Source organism: Macaca fascicularis, chromosome 14 (genome assembly GCF_037993035.2).
Source record: "Macaca fascicularis isolate 582-1 chromosome 14, T2T-MFA8v1.1".
Lineage (NCBI taxonomy): Eukaryota > Metazoa > Chordata > Mammalia > Primates > Cercopithecidae > Macaca > Macaca fascicularis.
The window spans coordinates 54616580-54624179 of record NC_088388.1 but is presented as its reverse complement, the minus strand read 5'-3'; the positions used below and the strand labels follow the sequence as shown (position 1 = coordinate 54624179).

The 7600-nt window shown below is 46.1% G+C and overlaps 1 long non-coding RNA gene across 1 annotated transcript in view; it reads left to right on the top strand.

Annotated features, from left to right (window-relative positions):
* The first annotated feature begins 1781 nt into the window (after positions 1-1781).
* LOC135967056 (uncharacterized) overlaps positions 1782-7600 on the top strand; it is a 64967-nt gene continuing 59148 nt past the window's right edge. The window contains exon 1 of the long non-coding RNA XR_010580883.2: positions 1782-1893. This is a non-coding gene — a long non-coding RNA (uncharacterized lncRNA). The remainder of the gene's footprint in view (positions 1894-7600) is intronic.

Below are 7600 nucleotides of genomic sequence, written 5' to 3'. Positions count from 1 at the left end.
CAAAACACAGTTTGCTGAGTGAAAGAAGCAGGACTCAGAAGGCTGCCATCTGATTTTATTTATATGGCATTCTGGAGGAGGCCAAATTGTATAGAGAGAAATCAGATCAGTGGTTTCCAGAGCTGGGGTGGAAGAGGACATTAACTATAAAGGAGCTTGCGAGAAATTTTTGGGGTGATGGATACTCTATGTATTGAATATCGTAGTGCTTCAATGACTGCATTTATTTGCTGAAATTATCAAATTGTTCAGTTTAAGTGAATAAATTTTATTGTGTGCAAATTGGACCTCAGTAAACCTGACTTTTAAAAAAGAGATATGCAGTCAACAAAAATTATTGTTTTGTTGTTTGTTTTAATAGGAATGACATTATTTATGTATTTTTTCTGGCCACAGGTTTTAAAAAATAAGACATTCTTTATTATGTTAAAGAAATAACCTTCTGCATCTTTAAGATTTCTTAGTTGCCAGCAACAGAAACTGATTCTGGCTGATTTAAGCAAAAAATAAATTTATTGGCAGGATTCTGGATGGTTCAGAGAATCACCAGGAAGTCAGGAACAAAGGGTTCCTGGGCAGCTGGCACCACAGTGCAGGTCATGACATGGAACACAGGGGAATGGCTGCCGCCATCTTTGACCATGGGATGCCACATCTCGAAACACCAACTCTGCTGCTCCCCAGAGCCCGGATACAGCTACTTATGCTTCTATCACTGTGTCCCTGGAAACAGATGTTGCTGCTATTACTGGAACTGCCAAAAAAGATTCTCTGCTGCTTGGCTTTTTTGCTCCCCAATCTGAGCTTACGCTAAATGCCTCACTGTTGCCGCAAGGAGGGGGCATATACCCAGAACAGTGAGCACCTGGCCTTTCTTCCATTTCTACAGTGAAAGATGGCTCTGCCTCCCACCCAAACTCAGACAGCAGGGAATTTCCCAAACATTGGAAAACCTTCAGATGCAGAATGCCCTCCCACTAAAAACATTCCCATCACTGTCCACTTGTACCATTTAGTTCTAGTATTTTAAAGAAAGTTCGCTTTAGGAATTGATTTTGAATCTTCATAAGTGATTTTCCTTCTCCTCTTGAGATAATCATATGGTTTCTCTTATTTGACCCATTGGTATGTTCTATAAACAGATTTACTAATATTAAAACAGCTTTGCATTCTTCGGTAAACCCTATTTGGCTATGGTAAATTATTCTTTTAATATACTGTTGAATTCAATTTCCTGGCATTTTGTCTAGAATTTGCACATTTATATTTATGAGTGAGGTTGGTCTAGTTTTATTTCACACTGTCTCTTTGCCAGCCTCAGTGACATTCCGGGCTCTTCCTCCCAGGGATTTTGTGCCCCCCTGGTTGGGATTTGAGCCCTGAACTATTTTTCATAAACCATAGGCTTTACAACAGTCCACGTGGCTCATTGAGTGTGAGGAAATTATAGGAATGGACACAGATATGGTGAGAAATTCTAGACGCCCAAGGCATCACTTAAATCACTCTGGACATTTAATAGGGCCTACCATGTGCCAGCTGCTGAAATATTCAACCTGAAGCTTAAATAAGCTTCTCTGTGGGTAGAATTTAGATGAACCATGAGAGTCATTTGAAAATAGAGACTGTGAGAGGAGACAGGAAAGGCCATCTCATCTACCTGTATCTTAAGGTCGGGGGCGGGTGTGGGGGCAGGAACCTGAAGTCCAGAGAAGGGAAGAGACCTGCACCCAGAATATGATCCAGGTGTCCCTGACTCTGTCCCTTGCTCTTTCATACACAGGACAGCCAAAAACAAACAAACAAACAAACAAACAGAAAAGGTCCAGACTCTGGTGAAAAACATGTTTCAGGCCCCTCAGCAAGAGTGGACAAGACAAACATCTTTACAAGGTTTGTATTTGTATGCTGTATGGTTAGATGCCAGGTCCCTTTCAAGATCCCCTGGCCTCAGGAAATTCTACAGACTTCTGCCAGCTTACACATCCTACATTAGTCCTGTTCAAAGATAAGAGACCATCAAATATAGCCTGAAACTTAAGCCAAGGCTTCTGGAGCCTGGCTGCAGACTACATGTATTAACTGTGTGATCTCAGATTGTAAAGCCTTAGTTTCTCATCTATAAAATGGGATAATAAGAGTGTTTAAAGTTAAACTAGTTCTAGGCTCAGAGAAGCACTCATTTGTTTCTGTAAAGAACCTGTTCTGTGCCATGCCTGTGCCTGATAGTGAGGCTACAGAGATAACAGTGGTTCAAAATGATATGTTTTATTGCAGTGTATCTGTATCTGTTCCAAATACATGACTTTGTTCATAGGAATGGCATCTTTAAAAAGTTCTATCTTTTATTTTTCTCTTGAGGCTATATTTAATAGAACAAAAGGTCTTTGGATAATTACTAAGAAATCGCCTCACCACCATCTCCAGGCTCTATGATTTTCAGGTGGGGGTTTCTGGTGATTTCCCAGCTGGGCTCCTCTCTCCAGTGCAGCCCGTAGTCCTGGGGGGATCTCCTGCGACTGGAGTCCAGTGCAGCAGTCTCAGGCTGGTCAATGTGAATCCCCATTTCCACATCAGGGAGGCATCCCCTCACCTGTGGGTGTTCCCCCAGGCCATGCCTGGAGGCAGAGCTGAGCTCTCTGGCCTGTGTGGCTATCGTCTTGTTTTGCAGTTCAGTGTCTGCAAAACTTTCCCTTGCACGTGGTGCCCACCTCCAAGTCCCCAACACCAGCATCTCCATGGTCTCCATCTTGTTACTCTCCAGAACATATAACAGACCAGGGACAAATCCTGTTCCATGCAGAAGTCCGCAGACAGCTCTGACTTTGTAACAGCCCTGGCCAGGGGAAGAGTGGACCCAGGGTAAAGAGGAGGCCCTGATGCACAGCAGGAGATGTGATCTGGAATGAGCAGGCAGAGCTTTGCTTTCACCTTGACTGTCACTAACTCACTGAGTGGCTTTGACTAAGTCTGTTTTCCTCTCTTGAGGAAATGAGGGTCTTGGTTTCCTCATTTTGTACAATGAAAACCCTTCCTACAGCATCAATTTTCCTGGGCCTTTGGCTTTAAAACAAGGTAGGTGAAGACAGAAGGTCTTTGGGAAGGTTAAAGCTGTCATGATCATCGCACTCTTACTGGTTGAGGTTTTGTTGAATTAACATCCAATATGAGAAGATGCCTTAGTCCACAATCATTTGGTTACTGAGAATAGAAACCATCTAAACTCCCCTTAAGTGAAGAGACAGAGGGGAATGTCCAGACACCCAATTATAGAGGAATTACAAATGGCTTCACAGAGACTGAAGGTCATCAGGTGACTTCTTTCTCTTTGTTTGGTGCCATGTGCCCGCCTCTGCTCTAGTCTTCTCTTGGTAGACCAGTTCCTTCCCTAGGGCCTGTAGTTAACCTCCCCTACTGCAAGGTTCTGCCTGGTATGGGCACCAGTCTGGCCCTGGCTTCTCCTAACCTATAGCTATGATACTCAGCCCCACAGAACTGTCTCTGTGAGTGAAGAACCAGCTTGGGTGAGGGGTCCACCCTCAGTCCGATCACGTGTGTGTGCTGAGTAGGATCCCATGGTACTGAGAACTGAGATCAGTGTGGTGGGTCCTGGGGAGAAGGTCCTCTGAGGGGTAGCCTAGTACTCTACTGGAGCTAAGTCATCTGTTTCAATGTTTCATTTTACAAAGAAGTAAAATGAATAATGGAGTTGAAATGACCAATAAAGGTCACACAGAGAATTAATGGCAATGCTGTGACTTGAATTCAGTCCCCCCAGTCTATAACAGAGGCATCGCTGCAGCTCTTCTGTAGTTCAGATGCAGAGGAGTGTTGATGCTTGGTGGATGTGCTCTGTAATGGAGACGTGGAAATCAAAACAACATAACTCTGTAGCCAGGCTGGACGTGCCAGGTGTGTCTTCATGAGACCGGGAGTTACTGTAGGTGGGCAAGGGCTGCCTGCCATGAGTGGAACACTGATACAATTCTGGGGTCCCACTCTGAAGTCTGCAGGCTGGGTGAGGAGGCACCAGATGGATTTGCACAGCAATCTGGGGGACATTCTGGGGGCTGATTTAATGCCTCTCCCAGGGCTCCCTAGAACTGGGCGGACCATTCCTACAGTGTTTGTCAGCCACAAGGAGGCCTCCCCACGATACATCTTGGATGTCTTCTGTTGCCTCCCAACTTTCCACCTCCATATATGGTGACAGAAAGCATGTGCCATACTCTGTACCCACACCCTCCCAACTGCACCAGAAAAGGGAATGTTTATTTTGAGAAATGGGGCAGGTTCTGGGGATGTACCAAGCAAACAGGCAGTGTTTCTGCCCTGAAGGGGGTTCTGACCTAGAGCAGAGGGCAGACAGAACCACACTATGCTATGTGCTGTGAAAGGAAGGGGCAGGAAGCTATGAGAACACCTGGGGGGTCCCTGACCTGGCTCAGAGAAGGCCTGCCAGGATGACCTCCCTGAGGAAGTGCTTGGGCTGAGAACTGAAGGATGAGTTATGACCATAACTAATATTTTTGAGCACACACTAAGTGCTCTGTGAATGTTGGGTCATTTATTTGTCTAGCTAAAGGTTCTATTGTTGCCTCCATTTCACAGATGAGGAGACTGAGATACAGTTAGCTTTTGCCAAGTGTCTAAGACTACACAGTTAAAAAAAAAGAAAAAAAAGAGGAGGGTACTATACAGCTGGAGATTCAAAGCCTGTCAGTCTGACTGCAGAGTCTGCACGAGTAGCCACTAAACCGCAGCAGCTGTTAAGTAGGCAAGGGTGTGAAAATGACAGAAGGGAGGCTCAGAGAAGGCACTGAGAGAAGGCCAGGTTGGTGGAACCCAGCCAGTGAACTGCAGCCAGGGCCAATATGAGGCCTGGGGCCTTGCAGGACCTTGAAGAATGTTGTAGGGGCTTGTGGACCACATTAAAATTTGAGTTTTTATTCTGACTGAAATAGGTAGGAAGACAGAGAAGGAATTTAAGGACAGGAAATACAAAATGAAAATTGTATTTTAAAAAGACTATTCTGTTGTATTTGTGGAATGGTGAACAGATTGGAAGGGGGTAGGAGAAGATGCCAGCAGACAAATTTAGAGGCCACTACAGGGGCCCAGAGGAGGGGCCATGGCAGTCTGAGGGCGGGGAGGCAGCAGTGGGGAAGGAGAGAAGTGGGAGGGAGAACTGGGGAGTTCTTTAAGAGGGAGGATTGACAGTCTTTTGTAATATGGGGGCTGCAGGAGAGGGAGGTGCTGAGAAGACTCCTCGGATTCTGGGTTGTACATCTAGATGGAGACTGGTGCCATTCACTGCCATAGAAGGCGCTGGAAGGATGGACTTATTTTCTGTACTTGTCCACACTTTTATGCATGTATGACTCTCAAATTCTAAGGATAATTTTACTTTGAGGATGTTTAAGAATAGTAATGTGTAAGAGGTGGTTTCATGGCTCTGGGAAATGAGAAAATGGCAACCTGGTATTTTCTGTCACTTATGGATCTGCACTGTTACTAAAACATGACTTAGAGGGTGGAGCCGGACGCACCTCACCCCCAAGTGGGCCAAAGGGAATGAGATTCTTAGGCAGTCTTTCTGAAGGCGTGGCCTCAGCCCTGGCTTTCCAAGCTCACTTGGCAGGAAATTCAGAAAATTTATACTACTGGCTAGAATTCCACATTCCCCAAATCCAGGTTCTCTGAGGGAGGCCTAAGTATGGAGGAACATCCATGTAATCATATGTAGCAGGCATGAAGCAGGGGGACAGAAATGTACCAGGGAAGCTGTGGAAAATTTCTACTCCAGCCATTGTAGATGGGAAAAAATTTGGAAACAGAGGACTAGGAAAAAGCCACCAAATAAACGAACTTCAAGTAACAGGGAGAATCATTCACCTCCTACCCGCCTAAAAACCCCTCTTCCAGCAAAGAATTTCCACACTCATCACAGGCAGGTTCCACACTCATCACAGGCAGGTTGAAGCAGGTTGTATTGGATACTGTCATATACGTCCAGATCCCCGCTTTGGGAATGAGGCACTCATTCCTCCAGCAGCTGGGAGTAGTGGCTGCTGACAGCTCACAGCTGAGGCCCCTTTGGAAATTGCCCCCTATCTCCCAAAGTCACGCACTCTTCCCTGAGGCAGCCTTGCCTTCCTTCCAGACAGCCCTGAAAGCCATCCCAGCTCCATACAGAATCAGTTCCTGTTGCAACTGCCTCTCAGCTCACCTTCTCCCTCCATCCCACCCCCCTTCCCTCACTCCCAAGAACACACCCCAGTAAATCTCCTGCATGTACAGCTCCATCTCATAGCTGTTTTCTGGGACATTTGACCTAAGACATTGTGCTGGCTTTGTAACGTGTCAATTTGCTTGCTGACATGCAAGGATTCCCTTTGCATGTGTTTCTGGTTAAGGTGGGTGAACTAGGAGACCCTCTAAAGATTTTTCGGGGGCAAAAGGGAGGCATCATGTAGCACATGCACACTGTTGTTAACCTGCTGACTCACCTCCTTGGTGTGAAGCAATAGCTGGGCCAGGTGTGAGTATTTAGCTCAGGGTTGAGGGTCTGGTCTATGCAGGATTTCCTCTTCACCAAGGTCAGAGGCAACAAGAATAGCAGGTTCCAGCCTGTCCTTGTGAGGTCCCAGCTTGTGCCTGTGGGATTCCAGCCTGTTCATAATCCTCACTTCCTGATGCCTGCCTTGTGGTCTTTAAGCGCCACCATCAGACACAGAGATGGTCTTACCTGGACTATTTAACCAGCTCCCACAATGCAGAGGTCAATTACCTCTAAAAGCTCTGTTAATCTCTCTCTCTATCGCTACCCCCACCGCCTTGCACCTCTCTCTATCTCTCCTACTAGTTCAGCTTCTCTGGTCCAACTCTGACTGACACATTCTAGACACGGAAAGGGTAAAATTCCCGCACAAACTAGTGCAGTAGCTAATAGGATCACGTTTAGTGAGAACAACAGGAGCTTAGCTGACAAAGTCTGCTCTTTGAAGAAACAAATATGAGCAGGAAGTATGTCCACCCTGGTGCCAGGATGTGGAAGACCAGGTTATCCCGACCCAAAAACAAAGGTGAAACAAATGGGAGGGCATCACATGACAGAGCTGGGCAATATTAGATGAGACCCTGCCCAGCCACTCCTGATTTAAGGCTGCACCAGTGTCTAATATGGAGGGGCTGGCGGTTAAATCCTTACCTCTCATCTGCCACAGCGTAATACTCAACTCTGGATGTGTGAGCATATATAAAATAATATACAAGTTCATTCCATAGTTTGCCTCAGTTTTCAGTGCCTCCTTTTGTGTTCCATCAAAGGCCCTGAATTTAACTACCCCTCCCAGCCCCCAGCTAACTGGGGCACTGCCCAGGTGCGGCTAATCAGAGGAGCCTCCTCCTGCACAGATTCAGGTATGAGCTGAGGCTTTTCCTCAGAGGTTTTTGCCTTTTCCAAGAGCATCTGTTTTGTAGGCATGCTTGCCCCTCTTCTTTCAGGAAATAGTTACTGTACTTTTTAGCTTTTGAGCGTGACTGAATGCTGCCCCTCAGGGTTTCCTGGGTTGGGAGTGATTTTCCCAACATGGAAGGA